The sequence below is a fragment of the Bombina bombina genome, chromosome 6 (genome assembly GCF_027579735.1).
Source record: "Bombina bombina isolate aBomBom1 chromosome 6, aBomBom1.pri, whole genome shotgun sequence".
Classification (NCBI taxonomy): domain Eukaryota; kingdom Metazoa; phylum Chordata; class Amphibia; order Anura; family Bombinatoridae; genus Bombina; species Bombina bombina.
In genome coordinates this window covers 746,174,860-746,191,655 of record NC_069504.1, presented here as the reverse complement: position 1 = coordinate 746,191,655, position 16,796 = coordinate 746,174,860, and the positions used below count along the sequence as shown (strand labels likewise).

General features: G+C 43.4%; 1 protein-coding gene across 1 annotated transcript in view; it reads left to right on the top strand.

Annotated features, from left to right (window-relative positions):
* SPC24 (SPC24 component of NDC80 kinetochore complex) overlaps positions 1-16,796 on the top strand; it is a 90,594-nt gene that overhangs the window by 23,784 nt on the left and 50,014 nt on the right. The gene's annotated exons all lie outside the window — the stretch shown is intronic.

Sequence of the window (16,796 nt, the reverse complement as noted above, 5' to 3'; positions counted from 1 at the left end):
TTACTTATGGGATATCGCCACCTGGTCAGTAGGAGGAGGCAAAGAGCACCAAAGCAGAGTTGTATTTATAGCTCCTCCTTTCCCTCCCACCCCAGTCATTCTCTTTGCCTGTGTTAGTGATAGGAAGAGGTAAAGTGAGGTGTTAGTTTAGATTCTTCAATCAAGAGTTTATTATTTTTAAATGGTACCATTGTGTACTATTTTACCCAAGGGTAAAGCAATGGGATCTGTGCAGATTCAGATACGTTTTCTCTGTGACTCCCAGACTGTGTGCTGCCCTGCTGAATATAGTCTTAGCATATTTTATCTAAGGCCCAGTTTGTTCCCACAGATTCCTGGAGAAGGACCTCTGGCAGTGTGGGTCAAGTCGTGCTGTTACTCAGCATTGAAGTATGTGCAGTCTAATACTTTCTGTGACACCTAGTAACTCAGAAAAGACTGTCGTTTTCCTCTGTAAGCTGTCTCTTCTACCCTATGTCTGTGTCCTACTATACACGGTTCTGGTGGGCTGCTATCATCATTTGGCCTATTTATTGGGACTGCATAATGTATATTTGGGGTGTTTTTAGTAAGGAAAGACACACTATTTAACCCTTTCACGTTTGGGCTGACGCTGGGGACTTTATTGAGTATTACACTCCAGGGAATTGCACTGTTCTAGTATACTCCTGGCAGGGGTTTGTCACGGCAGACCGGGAATTGTTGGTTTGAATGGGGGACTGGCTTATTTAAATGTTGGACACTTTTGTTATGTGTAACATGTATCCCGGCAGTTCCATTTTGTTCTTTTCTTGCTCTGTACTGAGCCGCCCAGGAGTTTTGCTTTGGTACGCCCACGATGGGCAGGGCACTCATTCGCACGCTGAGAGAAGCCGCGCAGTGTCTTCCTGGGAGTCGGATAGTGTACTTGACTCCGGTGTTTGTCTGGACCGCGGGGGTGGTAGAACACCGGCAGTTTAGACACTCTGCTGTTCGTGTTGTCGATTGTCTCTGGGTCATAGGGAGCAGGTAGGCGCCGCATCAGAGCTGTGGCGAGGTGATTTTATTTTTTAAAGTGTGCAGTTACTGTTCATAATTAGTTAACTTTACTGGTATACGTAAAAACACGACTTTTTTTTTCTCCAAAGCCACAGTTATAAAAAGTTTTTGTACAGTGTGCTGAGCAAAATATTTTTTATTTTTTAAAGGCACAGTTTTTATTTTGCAACGGTTTTGTATGTAAAAAGTGTATTACATAACTGAATACCATTTTGTTTTTTACAATGGATGACCTTAATGCCAGTACTTGTTCCATGTGTTTAAATGCCAATGTGGAACCCCCTGTTACTTTTTGTCCCTCATGCACTGAGAGGGCATTGCAATGTAGAGTGCAGATTTTCTTTAACAAGGATATATCTCAGGATGTTTCTCAGACTGATGAGACTCAGGGTATGCCACAACTTTATCCCCAAGCATCACAGCCCTTAACGCCCACTCAAGCGATGCCATATTGTTCAACTGCGTCCACCTCATTCACTCTGCAGAATATGGCTGCAGTTATGTCATCCGCTCTTACAGAAGTTTTATCTAAATTGCCAGTTTTACAAGGCAAACGCAGTAGGACAGAGGCCTATGTGGTCCCTTCAACTTCTGATGCTTTAATGGCTATCACCGATATACCTTCCCAGGGCTCTGAATTGGGGGTTAGAGAGGCCCTGTCTGAGGGGGAATTGACTGACTCAGGAAGTGCATTACCCCCGACCGATTCTCACGTCATGTCCTTCAGATTTAAACTTGAACACCTACGCCTTTTGCTGCGAGAGGTTTTGATGACTGGACGACTGACTCTATTGTTGTCCCACCTGAGAAATTGAGTAAGATGGACAAATACTTAGAGGTCCCTTCTTATTCCGATGTTTTTCCGGTTCCTAAGAGAATTTCGGAAATTATTGCTAGGGAATGGGAAAGACCGGGTATCCTGTTCTCCCCTTCCCCTATTTTTAAGAAAATGTACCCTATAGCTGACACTGTTCGGGACTCTTGGCAGACAGTCCCTAAGGTGGAGGGAGCTATTTCTACCCTGTCGAAGTGTACAACCATTCCTTTTGAGGACAGTTGTGCTTTCAACGACCCCATGGATAAGAAGTTGGAGAGTCTTCTCAAAAAGCTCTATATTCATCAGGGGTTTTTATTGCAACCGGCGGCCTGCATTGTAACAGTCACGACTGCGGCTGCTTATTGGTTTGACGCTCTAGAGGAGTCTCTTAGAACTGGGACCTCTTTAGAGGAAATACAGGACAGAATTAAGGCGCTGAAGCTGGCTAATTCTTTTATTACGGATGCTTCCTTTCAGATAACCAAGTTAGCTGCTAAGAGTTCATAATTCTCCATCTTAGCACGAAAGGGCTTTATGGTTAAAATCTTGGTCTGCGAATGTGTCCTCTAAATCCAAGCTTTTGGCTATTCCTTTCAAGGGAAAGTCCCTATTCAGGCCTGATTTGAAAGAAATAATTTCTGATATTATGGGAGGTAAGGGTCATCTCCTCCCTCAAGACAAAACATCTAAGCAAAGGGGACGACAGAGTAATTTTCGTTCCTTTCGTAATTATAAAGGAGTCTCCCCTTCCTCTGCCGCTAAACAGGAAGGGAACTATTCTCAAGCAAAAGCCACCTGAAGACCCAACCAGGCTTGGAACAAGGGTAAACAACCCAAGAAGCCCGCTGCTGCTCCCAAGACAGCATGAAGGGGCGGCCCCCGATCCGGGACCGGATCTAGTAGGGGACAGACTTTCTCTCTTTGTTCAGGCTTGGATAAGAGACGTTCAGGATCCTTGGACACTAGAAATTTTGTCTCAAGGCGATCAGTTGGAGTTCAAAAATTCCTTCCCAAGGGGAAGGTTTCTTCTTTCACGATTGTCTGTAGACCAGATAAAGAGGCATTCTTACGTTGTGTAAAAGACCTCTCTGCTATGGGAGTCATTTGTCCCGTTCCAACACAGGTGCAGGGGTTTTACTCAAATCTTTTTGTGGTTCCCAAAGAAGAGGGAACGTTACAACGCATTTTAGATCTCAAGAGTCTAAACAAGTTTCTCAGAGTTCCATCCTTCAAGATGGAGACTATTCGGACAATTCTTCCATTGATCCAGGAGGGTCAATATATGACTACCGTGGACTTAAAGAATGCATATCTTCATATTCCTTTCCACAGAGATCACCAGTTCCTGAGGTTTGCCTTTCTGGACAAACATTTTCAGTTCGTGCCCCTTCCTTTCGGGCTGGCCACGGCACCCAGGATCTAAACGAAGGTTCTAGGGTCTCTGCTGGCGGTTCTCAGGCCGCGGGGCATTGCAGTGGCGCCTTATCTGGACGATATTCTGGTCCAGGCGTCTTATCAGCTGACAAAGTCTCATACCGACATTGTTCTATCCTTTCTAAGGACTCACGGGTGGAAGGTGAATCTGGAAAAAAGTTCACTAATTCCACAGACAAGGGTTCCTTTCTTGGGAACTCTAATAGATTCTATATCCATGAAAATCTTCTTGACGGAAGTCAGAAAGTTAAAGATTCTGAATACATGCCGATCCCTTCAGTCCAATCCTCGGCCATCAGTGGCTCAGTGCATGGAGGTAATTGGATTGATGGTAGCGGCAATGGACATCATTCCGTTTGCTAGTTTTCATCTCAGACCTCTACAACTGAGCATGCTCAGACAATGGAATGGAGATTATGCAAATTGGTCTCCTCGGATAGATCTGGATCAGGAGACAAGAGACTCGATTCTTTGGTGGTTGGTGCAGGATCATCTGTCCCAAGGGACGTGCTTCCACAGACCCTCATGGGTGATGGTGACAACGGACGCCAGTCTACTAGGATGGGGTGCAGTCTGGAATTCCCTGAAGGCTCAGGGTGTGTGGACTCAGTCGGAGTCTCTACTTCCAATCAATATTCTGGCGTTGAGAGCAATATTCAATGCGCTTCAGGCTTGGCCTCATTTGGCTTCAGCCAGATTCATCCGATTTCAGTCGGACAACATCACGACTGTGGCTTATATCAATCATCAGGGAGGAACAAGGAGTTCCTTAGTGATGACAGAAGTATCCAAGATAATTCGGTGGGCGGAGGCTCACTCTTGTTATCTGTCAGCAATCTACATCCCAGGAGTGGACAACTGGGAAGCAGATTTTTTGATCAGATAGACGTTTCATCCGGGGGAATGGGAACTCCATCCGGAGGTCTTTGCCACCCTGATTCTCAGATGGGGCAGACCGGAGCTGGATCTTATGGCATCTCGTCAGAATGCCAAGCTCCCAAGATACTGATCCAGGTCCAGGGATCCTCAGGCCGAACTGATGCCTTGGCAGTGCCTTGGTCGTTCAACCTAGATTATGTGTTTCCACCGTTTGCTCTCCTACCCGGGTGATTGCTTGGATCAAACAGGAGAGGGCTTCGGTGATTCTCATCGCTCCTGCGTGGCCTCGCAGGACTTGGTATGCCAATCTGGTGGACATGTACTCTCTGCCACCGTGGAAGCTTCCATTGAGGCAGGACCTTCTCATTCAGGGACCCTTCCATCATCCGAATCTAGTTTCTCTGCAGCTGACTGCTTGGAGATTGAACGCTTGATTTTATCTAAGCGAGGGTTCTCTGATTCGGTCATTGATACCTTGATCCAGGCACGTAAACCTGTTACTAGAAAGATTTACCATAAGATACGGCGTAAATATCTTTATTGGTGTGAATCCAAGGGCTACTCGTGGAGTAAGATTAGGATTCCTAGGATTTTATCTTTTCTCCAAGGATTGGAGAAAGGGTTATCAGCAAGTTCCTTAAAGGGACAGATTTCTGCTTTATCTATTTTGCTACACAAACGTCTGGCAGATATTCCGGATGTTCAATCATTTTGTCAGGCTCTGACTAGAATCAGGCCTGTGTTTAGACCTATTGCTCCTCCTTGGAGTTTGAATTTAGTTCTTAAGGTTCTTCAAGGGGTTCCGTTTGAACCTATGCATTCCATAGATATTAAATTATTATCTTGGAAAGTTTTATTTTTGGTTGCTATTTCTTCTGCTCGCAGAGTTTCTGAGCTTTCAGCATTACAATGTGATTCTCCTTACCTTATTTTTCATTCGATAAGGTAGTGTTATGTACCAAACCTGGTTTTCTTCCTAAGGTTGTTTCCAACAAAAATATTAATCAGGAAATTATTGTTCCTTCATTGTGTCCTAATCCTTCTTCTAAGAAGGAGCGTCTGTTACATAACTTGGATGTGGTCCGTGCCCTGAAGTTTTACTTGCAGGCGACTAAAGAATTTTGTCAATCATCTTCATTATTTGTTGTTTTCTCTTGTTAAGTGTATCCAGTCCACGGATCATCCATTACTTGTGGGATATTCTCCTTCCCAACAGGAAGTTGCAAGAGGATCACCCACAGCAGAGCTGCTATATAGCTCCTCCCCTCACTGCCATATCCAGTCATTCTCTTGCAACTCTCAAGAAAGATGGAGGTAGTAAGAGGAGAGTGGTGTATTATAGTTAGTTTCTTTCTTCAATCAAAAGTTTATTTTTAAATGGTACCGGAGCGTACTATTTTATCTCAGTCTTCTTTAGAAGAAGAATGTGCCTGCGGTTTCTATGATCTTAGCAGAAGTAACTAAGATCCACTGCCGTTCTCACATATTCTGAGGAGTGAGGTAACTTCAGAGGGGGAATGGCGTGCAGGTTATCCTGCAATAAGGTATGTGCAGTTAACATTTTTCTAGGGATGGAATTTGCTAGAAAATGCTGCTGATACCGGATTAATGTAAGTTAAGCCTAAAATGCAGTGATAGCGACTGGTATCAGGCTTATTAACAGAGATACATACTCTTAGAAAAGTACAATATAAAACGTTTGCTGGCATGTTTAATCGTTTTTATATATGCTTTGGTGATAAAACTTATTGGGGCCTAGTTTTTTCCACATGGCTGGCTTGATTTTTGCCTAGAAACAGTTTCCTGGGGCTTTCCACTGTTGTAATATGAGTGGGAGGGGCCTATTTTAGCGCTTTTTTGTGCAGCAAAAAATTACAGACAGACATTCAGCTTCCCTCTGCATGATACAGGACATCTCTGAAGGGCTCAAAAGGCTTCAAAAGTCGTGTTTGAGGAAGGTAACAGCACAGTGGAGCTGTGGCAGTTGTTGTGACTGGTTTTAAAAACGTTTTTGTCATTTATTATTCCGTTTTTGGTATTAAGGGGTTAATCATCCATTTGCAAGTGGGTGCAATGCTCTGCTAACTTGTTACATACACTGTAAAAATTTCGTTAGTGTAACTGCCTTTTTTCACTGTTAAACAAATTTTGACAAAATTTGAAATTTCTTAAAGGCGCAGTAACTTTTGTTTTATATTGCTTGTTAACTTGGTTTAAAGTGTTTTCCAAGCTTGCAGTCTCATTGCTAGTCTGTACAAACATGACACAGAGGAAACTACTTGTTCATTATGTTTAAAAGCCATGGTGGAGCCCCATAGGAGAATGTGTACTAAATGTATTGATTTCACCTTAAACAGTAAAGATCAGTCTTTATCTATAAAAGAATTGTCACCAGAGGGTTCTGTCTAGGGGGAAGTTATGCCGACTAACTCTCCCCACGTGTCGGACCCTTCGCCTCCCGCTCAAGGGACGCACGCTAATATGGCGCCAAGTACATCAGGGACGCCCATAGCGATTACTTTGCAGGACATGGCTGCAATCATGAATAATACCCTGTCAGAGGTATTAGCCAGATTGCCTGAATTAAGAGGCAAGCGTGATGGCTCTGGAGTTAGACGAGATACAGAGCACGTAGATGCTGTAAGAGCCATGTCCGATACTGCGTCACAATATGCAGAACCTGAGGACGGAGAGCTTCAGTCTGTGGGTGACATCTCTGACTCGGGGAAACCTGAAAGCTTGAGAACCTCCATGTATTGCTTGGGGAGGTATTAGCTGCTCTGAATGACTGTGACACAATTGCAGTGCCAGAGAAATGGTGTAGGCTGGATAAATACTATGCAGTGCCGGTGTGTACTGATGTTTTTCCAATACCTAAAAGGCTTACAGAAATCATTACTAAGGAGTGGGATAGACCCGGTGTGCCTTTTTCCCCACCTCCTATATTTAGAAAAATGTTTCCAATAGATGCCACTTCACAGGACTTATGGCAGACGGTCCCTAAGGTGGAGGGAGCAGTTTCTATTTTAGCAAAACGTACCACTATCCCGGTTGACGACAGTTGTGCTTTTTCAGATCCAATGGATAAAAAATTAGAGGGTTAACTTTAGAAAATGTTTATTCAACAAGGTTTTATTTTACAGCCCCTTGCATGCATTGCGCCTGTCACTGCTGCGGCGGCGTTTTGGTTTGAGGCCCTGGAAGAGGCCATCCATACAGCTCCATTGACTGAAATCATTGACAAGCTTAGAACACTTAAGCTAGCTAACTCATTTTGTTTCTGATGCCATTGTTCATTTGACTAAACTAACGGCTAAGAATTCCGGATTCGCCATCCAGGCGCGTAGGGCGCTATGGCTTAAATCCTGGTCAGCTGACGTGACTTCAAAGTCTAAATTACTCAACATTCCTTTCAAGGGGCAGACCTTATTCGGGCCTGGTTTGAAAGAAATCATTGCTGGCATTACTGGAGGTAAGGGTCATACCCTTCCTCAGGACAGGGCCAAATCAAGGGCCAAACAGTCTAATTTTCGTGCCTTTCGAAATTTCAAGACAGGTGCAGCATCATCTTCCTCTGCTTCAAAACAAGAGGGAACTTTTGCTCAATCCAAGCAGGCCTGGAAACCTAACCAGTCCTGGAACAAGGGCAAGCAGGCCAGAAAGCCTGCTGCTGCCTCCAAGACAGCATGAAGGAACGGCCCCCTATCCGGCAACGGATCTAGTAGGGGGCAGACTTTCTCTTTGCCCAGGCGTGGGCAAGAGATGTTCAGGATCCCTGGGCATTGCAGATCATATCTCAGGGATATCTTCTGGACTTCAAAGCTTCTCCTCCACAAGGGAGATTTCACCTTTCAAGATTATCTGCAAATCAGATAAAGAAAGAGGCATTCCTACGCTGCGTGCAAGACCTCCTTGTAATGGGGGTGATCCATCCAGTTCCGCGGACGGAACAAGGACAGGGTTTTTATTCAAATCTGTTTGTGGTTCCCAAAAAAGAGGGAACCTTCAGACCAATTTTGGATCTAAAGATCTTAAACAAATTCCTCAGAGTTCCATCATTCAAGATGGAAACTATTCGAACCATTTTACCCATGATCCAAGAGGGTCAATACATAACCACAGTGGACTTAAAGGATGCCTACCTTCACATTCCGATTCACAAGAATCATCATCGGTTCCTGAGGTTTGCCTTTCTAGACAGGCATTACAAATTTGTAGCTCTTCCATTCGGGTTGGCTACAGCCCCAAGAATTTTTACAAAGGTTCTAGGCTCACTTCTGGCGGTTCTAAGACTGCGAGGCATAGCGGTGGCTCCTTATCTAGACGACATCCTGATACAGGCGTCAAGCTTTCAAATTGCCAAGTCTCATACAGAGATAGTTCTGGCATTTCTGAGGTCGCATGGGTGGAAAGTGAGCGAAGAAAAGAGTTCTCTATCTCCTCTCACAAGGGTTTCCTTCCTAGGGACCCTTATAGATTCTGTAGAAATCAAAATTTACCTGACGGAGTCCAGGTTATCAAAACTTCTAAATGCTTGCCGTGTTCTTCACTCCATTCCGCGCCCCACGGTGGCTCAGTGCATGGAAGTAATCGGCTTAATGGTAGCGGCGATGGACATAGTGCCATTTGCGCGCCTGCATCTCAGAACGCAGCAATTATGCATGCTCAGTCAGTGGAATGGGGATTACACAGATTTGTCCCCTCTGCTAAATCTGGATCAGGAAACCAGAGATCTCGGGTCCATCTGTCCAAGGGTATGACCTTTCGCAGACCAGATTGGACGATTTTAACAACAGATGCCAGCCTTCTAGGTTGGGGTGCAGTCTGGAACTCCCTGAAGGCTCAGGGTTCATGGACTCAGGAGGAGAAACTTCTCCCAATAAATATTCTGGAGTTAAGAGCAATATTCAATGCTCTTCTAGCTTGGCCTCAGTTAGTAACCCTGAGGTTCATCAGATTTCAGTCGGACAACATCACGACTGTGGCTTACATCAACCATCAAGGGGGAACCAGGAGTTCCCTAGCGATGTCAGAAGTTTCCAAGATAATTCGCTGGGCAGAGACTCAATCTTGCCACCTATCAGCGATCCATATCCCGGGCGTAGAGAACTGGGAGGCGGATTTTCTAAGTCGTCAGACTTTTCATCCGGGGGAGTGGGAACTCCATCCGGAGGTGTTTGCTCAATTGGTCCATCGTTGGGGCAAACCAGAACTGGATCTCATGGCGTCTCGCCAGAACGCCAAGCTTCCTTGTTACGGATCCAGGTTCAGGGACCCAGAAGCGACGCTGATAGATGCTCTAGCAGCTCCTTGGTTCTTCAACCTGGCTTATGTGTTTCCACCGTTTCCTCTGCTCCCTCGACTGATTGCCAAAATCAGACAGGAGAGAGCATCAGTGATTCTGATAGCGCCTGCGTGGCCACGCAGGACCTGGTATGCAGATCTGGTGGACATGTCATCCTCTCCACCGTGGACTCTGCCTCTGAGACAAGACCTTTTAATACAAGGTCCTTTCAATCATCCGAATCTAATTTCTCTGAGACTGACTGCATGGAGATTGAACGCCTGATCCTATCAAAGCGTGGCTTCTCTGAGTCAGTCATTGATACCTTAATACAGGCACGAAAGCCTGTTACCAGGAAAATCTACCACAAGATATGGCGTAAATATCTTCATTGGTGTGAATCCAAGAATTACTCATGGAGTAGGGTTAGGATTCCTAGGATATTGTCCTTCCTCTAAGAGGGTTTGGACAAAGGATTATCAGCTAGTTCTTTCAAGGGACAGATTTCTGCTCTGTCCTTTTACACAAGCGTCTGGCAGAAGTTCCAGACATCCAGGCATTTTGTCAGGCTTTAGTTAGAATTAAGCCTGTATTTAAACCTGTTGCTCCTCCATGGAGCTTAAACTTGGTTCTTAAAGTTCTCCAAGGGGTTCCGTTTGAACCCCTTCATTCTATTGATATCAAACTTCTATCATGGAAAGTTCTGTTTCTGATGGCTATTTCCTCGGCTCGAAGAGCCTCTGAGTTATCTGCCTTACATTGTGATTCTCCTTATCTAATCTTTCATTCAGATAAAGTAGTTTTGCGTACAAAACCTGGGTTTTTACCCAAGGTTGTTTCTAACAAGAATATCAATCAAGAGATTGTTGTTCCTTCATTGTGTCCTAATCCTTCTTCGAAGAAGGAACGTCTTTTGCATAATCTAGACGTAGTGTGTGCCTTGAAGTTTTACTTACAAGCTACTAAGGATTTTCGTCAAACATCTAACCTGTTTGTTGTTTACTCTGGACAGAGGAGAGGTCAAAAGGCCTCGGCAACCTCTCTTTCCTTTTGGCTTCGGAGTATAATCCTTTTAGCCTGTGAGACTGCTGGACATCAGCCCCCTGAAAGGATTACAGCTCATTCTACTAGAGCTGTGTCTTCCACCTGGGCCTTTAAAAATGAGGCTTCTGTTGAACAGATTTGCAAAGCTACGACTTGGTCTTCGCTTCATACCTTTTCCAAATTTTACAAATTTGATACTTTTGCTTCTTCGGAGGCTGTTTTTGGGAGAAAGGTTCTACAGGCAGTGGTTCCTTCTGTTTAAGTTCCTGCCTTGTCCCTCCCATCATCCGTCTACTTTAGCTTTGGTATTGGTATCCCACAAGTAATGGATGATCCGTGGACTGGATACACTTAACAAGAGAAAACCTAATTTATGCTTACCTGATAAATTTATTTCTCTTGTAGTGTATCCAGTCCACGGATCATCCATTACTTATGGGATATTCTCCTTCCCAACAGGAAGTTGCAAGAGATCACCCATAGCAGAGTTGCTATATTGCTCCTCCCCTAACTGCCATACCCAGTCATTCTTTTGCAAGTCTCAACATAGGAGGTCCACGAGAGGAGTGGTGTTTTATACTTAATTTATTTCTTCAATCAAAAGTTTGTTATTTTTAAATGGCACCGGAGTGTGCTGTTTTTCTCTCAGGCAGTATTTGGAAGAAGAATCTGCCTGCGTTTTTCTATGATCTTAGCAGAAGTAACTAAGATCCACTGGCTGTTTTCTCACACATTCTGAGGAGTGAGGTAAACTTCAGATGGGGGACAGCGTGCGGGTTTTCCTGCAAATGAGGTATGTGCAGTAAAATATTTTTCTAAGGAATGGAATTGACTAAGAAAATGCTGCTGTTACCAAATTAATGTAAGTAAAGCCTTAATGCAGTGAAAGCGACTGTTAGCAGGCTTATTAATGTATGTGCAGTAAAATAATTTTCTAAGGAATGGAATTGACTAAGAAAATGCTGCTGTTATCAAATTAATATAAGTAAAGCCTTAATGCAGTGAAAGCGACTGTTAGCAGGCTTATTAATGTATGTGCAGTAAAGTAATTTTCTAAGGAATGGAATTGACTATGAAAATGCTGCTGATACTGAAATAATTTAATTTAAGCCTTAATGCAGGGAAAGCAAGACAGGCTTATTAATAGAGATACATACTCTTTAAAAGAAGGTTGTTTTAAAAACGTTTGCTGGCATGTTTAATCGTTTTTTTTTTTTGAGGTACATTGGTGATAAGGTTTATTGGGGCATAATTTTTCCACATGGCTGGCTTAATTTCTGCATAGCAACAGTTTACTGAGGTTTCCCTCTGTTGTAATATGAGTGGGAGGGATCTAATTTAGAGCTTTTTTGCACAGTTAAATTTACAAAATGAATCATCCAGATTCCCTCAGCAGTCCTTTGAATACTACAGGACATCTCTAAAGGGCTAAAAAGACTTCCAAAATCGTTTATAGGGAAGGTAATCCACAGCTCAGCTGGGGCAGTTTTGTTGTACCTGTTAAAAAATGTCTGTCGTTTTTTTTTTTTTTCTGTTTTTTGCATTAAGAGGTTAATCATCCATTTGCAAGTGGGTGCAATGCTCTGAACTTATTACATATACTGTAAAAATTTCGTTTGATTTACTGCCTTTTTACAAAATTTGTTTCTCTTAAAGGCATAGTAACGTTTTTTATATTTGCTTGTTAACTTGATTTAAAGCGTTTTCCAAGCTTACTAGTCTCATTATTAGTCTGTTGTAACATGTCTGACATAGAGGAAGCTCTGTGTTCATTATGTTTAAAAGCCATGGTGGAACCCCATTTTAGAATGTGTACCAGATGTACTGATTTCATGTTAAACAATAAAGATCATTTTTTGTCTTTAAAAACATTATCACCAGAGGATTCTGTCGAGGGGGAAGTTATGCCGACTAACTCTCCCCACGTGTTAGACCCTTTGACTCCCGCTTTAGGGACTCACGCTCAAATGGCGCCAAGTGGTTCAAGGGCGCCCATAGCGTTTATTTTATCAGAGGTTTCTGTCGAGGGGGAAGTTATGCCGTCTAACTCTCCCCACGTGTCAGACTCTTCGACTCCCGCTCCAGGGATTCACGCTCAAATGGCGCCTAGTACATCAGGGGCGCTTATATCGTTTATTTTACAAGACATGGCGAAAGTTATGAATAATACTCTGGAAGCGGTATTAGTCAGACTACCTGAAATTAAAGGAAAGCGAGGTAGCTCTGGGGATAGATACAGAGCATACAGATGCGTCAAGAACCATGTCTGTTACTGCCTCACTATATGCAGTGGGTCATATTTGTGATTCAGGGGAGATGATTTAACCTGATTCCGATATTTCTATATTTAAAATTTATGCTTAAGATCCTCCACTTGTTGCTCAGGGAGGTTTTAGCAGCTCTGAATGACTGGTTTACAATTACAGTGCTAGAAATTGTGTAGACTGAATAGATACTATACAGTGCCGGTGTGTACTGATGTTTCTTTCAATACCTAAAGAGGTTTACGGAAATTATTAATAAGGAATGGGATAGACCAGGTGTGCCGTTCTCTTCCCCTCCTATTTTTAGAAAACTGTTTCTAACAGATGCCACTACACGGGAACTTATGGCAGACGGTCCCTAAGGTGGAGAGAAGAGTTTCTACTCTAGCTAAGAGTATCACTAGCCCTGTCGAGGACAGTTGTGCTTTTTTAGAAAATGTTATTCAACAAGGTTTTATCCTGTAGCCCCTTGCATGCATTGCTTTTGTCACTGCTGTTGCGGCGTTCTGGTTTGAGTCTCTGGTTGAGGCTTTACAGGTAGCGACTCCATTGAATGAATACTTGACAAGCTTAGAGCACTTAAGCTAGCCAATTCCTTTTTTTCTGATGCCTTGTTTTCTTTTGACTAAACTAACGGCTAAGAATTCTGTTTTTACTATGCTGGTGCGCACAGCGCTAGGGCTTATATTATGGTCAGCTGTCGTGACTTTAATAAATAAGCTACTTAACTACCTTTCAAGGGGCAGACCCTATTCGGGCCTGGTTTGAAGGAGATTATTACTAATATCACTGGAGGAAAAGGTAATGCCCTTCCTCAGGAACAAAAAAGTCTAATTTTCGAAACTCCAAGACGGTCTGGTGACAACCAGCCCTGGAACAAAGATAAGCAGGCCAAGGAGCCTGCTGCTGCCTCTAAGACAGCAGGTAGAACGGCTCCCTATCCGGTAACGGACCCTGTAGGGGGCAGACTTTCATCTTTCGCCCAGGCGTGAAAGTGAGAGAGAGGCCCAGGATCCCTGGGCATTGGAAATTATATTCCAGAGATATCTTCTGTATTTCAAAGCTTCCCCCAAAGAAGGGGAGATTTCACCTTTCACAATTATCTGCAAACCAGATAAAGAAAGAGGCATTCTTACACTGTGTACGAGACCCATCCAGTTCCAGGGGAGGAACAGGGATAGAGTTTTTACTCAAATCTGTTTGTGGTTCCCAAGGAGAGGGAAACTTCAAATCTATTTTGGATTTAAAGATCTTAAACAAATTCCATCATTTAAGTTGGAAACTATTCACACCATCTTAACTATGATCCAGGAGAGTCACTAGAGGGCTACAATGGATTTGAAGGATGCTTATCCTCACATTACGATGCAGAAAGATTACCATCGGTTTTTCAGGTTGCCTTTTTAAACAGGCATTACCAGTTTTGTAGTTCTTTCCTTTAGGGTTAACTACTGCCCCAAGAATCTTTATAGAGGTCGTTAGGCCGCGGGGCATAGAAGTGGCCCCTTATTTAGACGACATCCTGATACAGGCGTCAAACATCCAAGTTGCCAAGTCTCATACGGACGTAGTACTGGCATTTCTGAGATCGCATGGGTGGAAAAGTGAACAAGAAGAGTTCTCTATCCCCAATCTCAAGGGTTTCCCTCCTAGGGATTCTGATAGATTTTGTAGAAATGAAAATTTACCTGACGGAGTCCAGGTTGTCAAAGTTTCTAAATTTCTGTTGTGTTCTTCATTCCATCCGCGCCCTTTGGTGGCTCAGTATATGAATGTAATTGGCTTAATGGTAGCGGCAAGGGACATAGTACCGTTTGCACGCCTTCATTTCAGACCGCTGCAACTATGCAGACTCAGTCAGAGGAACGGGGATTACACAGATTTGTTCTCCTGTTAAATCTGGACCAAGAGACCAGAGATTTTCTTCTCTGGGGACTATCTCGGGTCCATCTGTACAAGGGTATGACTTTCCGCAGGTCAGATGGGACAATTGTTACAACAGATGCCAGCCTTTTAGGTTGGGATACAGTCTGGAACTCCCTGAAGGCTCAGGGATAGTGGACTCAGGAGGAGACCCTCCTTCTAAGGTATATTCTGGAACTGGGAGCGGTATTCCATGCTCTTCAGACTTGGCCTCAGTTAGCATTTTTCAGTCGGACAATATCACGACTGTGCCTTACATCATCCATCAAGGGGGAACATAGTTTCCTAGCGATGTTAGCAGTCTTAAAATAATTCACTGGACAGAGTCTCTCTCTTGTCTGTCAGCTATCCATATCCCAGATGTTGAGAACTGGGAGGCGGATTTTCTAAGTCGTCAGGCTTTTCATCTGGAGGAGTGGGATTCCCTCCGGAGGTGTTTACACAAGATCAAGCAGGAGAGTGGTTTGGTGATTTTGGCAGCGCCTGCGTGGCCACACAGGACTTGGTATACAGATCTGGTGGACATGTCATCCTTCCACCACGGTCTCTGTTTCTGAGACAGGACCCTCTGCCTCAGGGTCTTTTCAACCATCTAAATATAACTAATCTGAGGTGGACTGTCTGGAGACTGAACGCTTGATGTTATCAAAGCATGACTTCTCTGAGTCAGTCATTGATACCTTAATACAGGCATGAAATCCTGTCTCTAGGAAAATTAACATAGATATGGTGTAAATATCTTATTGTTATGAATCCAAAGCTTACTCATGGAGTAAATTCGGGATTCCAAGGATATTATCTTTTCTCCACAATGATTTTGAGAAAAGGGTTGTCAGCTAGTTCCTTAAAAGGACAGATTTCTACTCTGTCTATTCTTTTGCACAAGCGTCTGGCAGGTATTCTAGATGTTCAGGCATTTCGTCAGGCTTTGGTTAGAACCAAGCCTGTGTTTAAAACTGTTGCTCCGCCATGGAGCTTAAACCTGGTTCTTAAGGTTCTTCAAGGAGTTCCGTTTGAACCTTTTTCATCCCATAGATATCAAACTTTTATCTTGGAAAGTTCCTTTTTGGTAGCTATTTCCTCGGCTCGTAGAGTCTCCGAGTTATCTGCGTTACAATGTAATTCTCCTTATCTGGTCCTCCGTACGGATAAGGTGGTCCTGCGTACCAACCTGGGTTTTTACCTAAGGTGGTATCTAACCAGAATATCACTCAAGAAATTGTTGTTCCATTCTTGTACCCTTATCCTTCTTCAAAGAAGGAACGTCTATTACACAATTTGGACGTGGTTCGTCCTTTAAAGTTTTACTTACAAGCTACTACAGATCTTCATCAAACATTCACCTTGTTTGTTGTCTATTCTGATCAGAGGAGAGGTCAAAGACTTCAGCAACCTCTCTGTCTTTTGGTTTTTAAAAAAAAAAACACAATTCATTTAGCTTAGGAGACTGCTGGACAGCAGCCTTCCTGAAGGGATTATACAGCTCATTCTACTAGAGCTATGGTTTTCACTTGGGCCTTTTTAAAAATGAGGCTTCTGTTGAACAGATTTACAAGACGGAGTCTTGGTCTGCGTTTTATACTTTTTCAAATTTAACAAATTTGATTCTTTGCTTCTTCAGAGGCTATTTTTGGGAGAAAGGGTTTTTATAGGCAGCGGTAACTTCCGTTTAAGTACCTGCCTTGTCCCTCCCATCATCCGTGTACTTTAGCTTTGGTATTGGTATCCCATAAGTAATGGATGATCCGTGGACTGGATACACTTAACAAGAGAAAACATAATTTATATTTACCTGATAAATTTATTTCTCTTGTAGTGTATCCAGTCCACGGCCCGCCCTGTCCTTTTAAGGCAGGTAATTTTTTCATTTAAACTACAGTCACCACTGCACCCTATGGTTTCTCCTTTCTCGGCTTGTTTCGGTCGAATGACTGGATATGGCAGTGAGGGGAGGAGCTATATAGCAGCTCTGCTGTGGGTGATCCTCTTGCAACTTCCTGTTGGGAAGGAGAATATCCCACAAGTAATGGATGATCCGTGGACTGGATACACTACAAGAGAAATAAATTTATCAGGTAAGCATAAATTATGTTTTCTCTGGAAAACGTAGGGG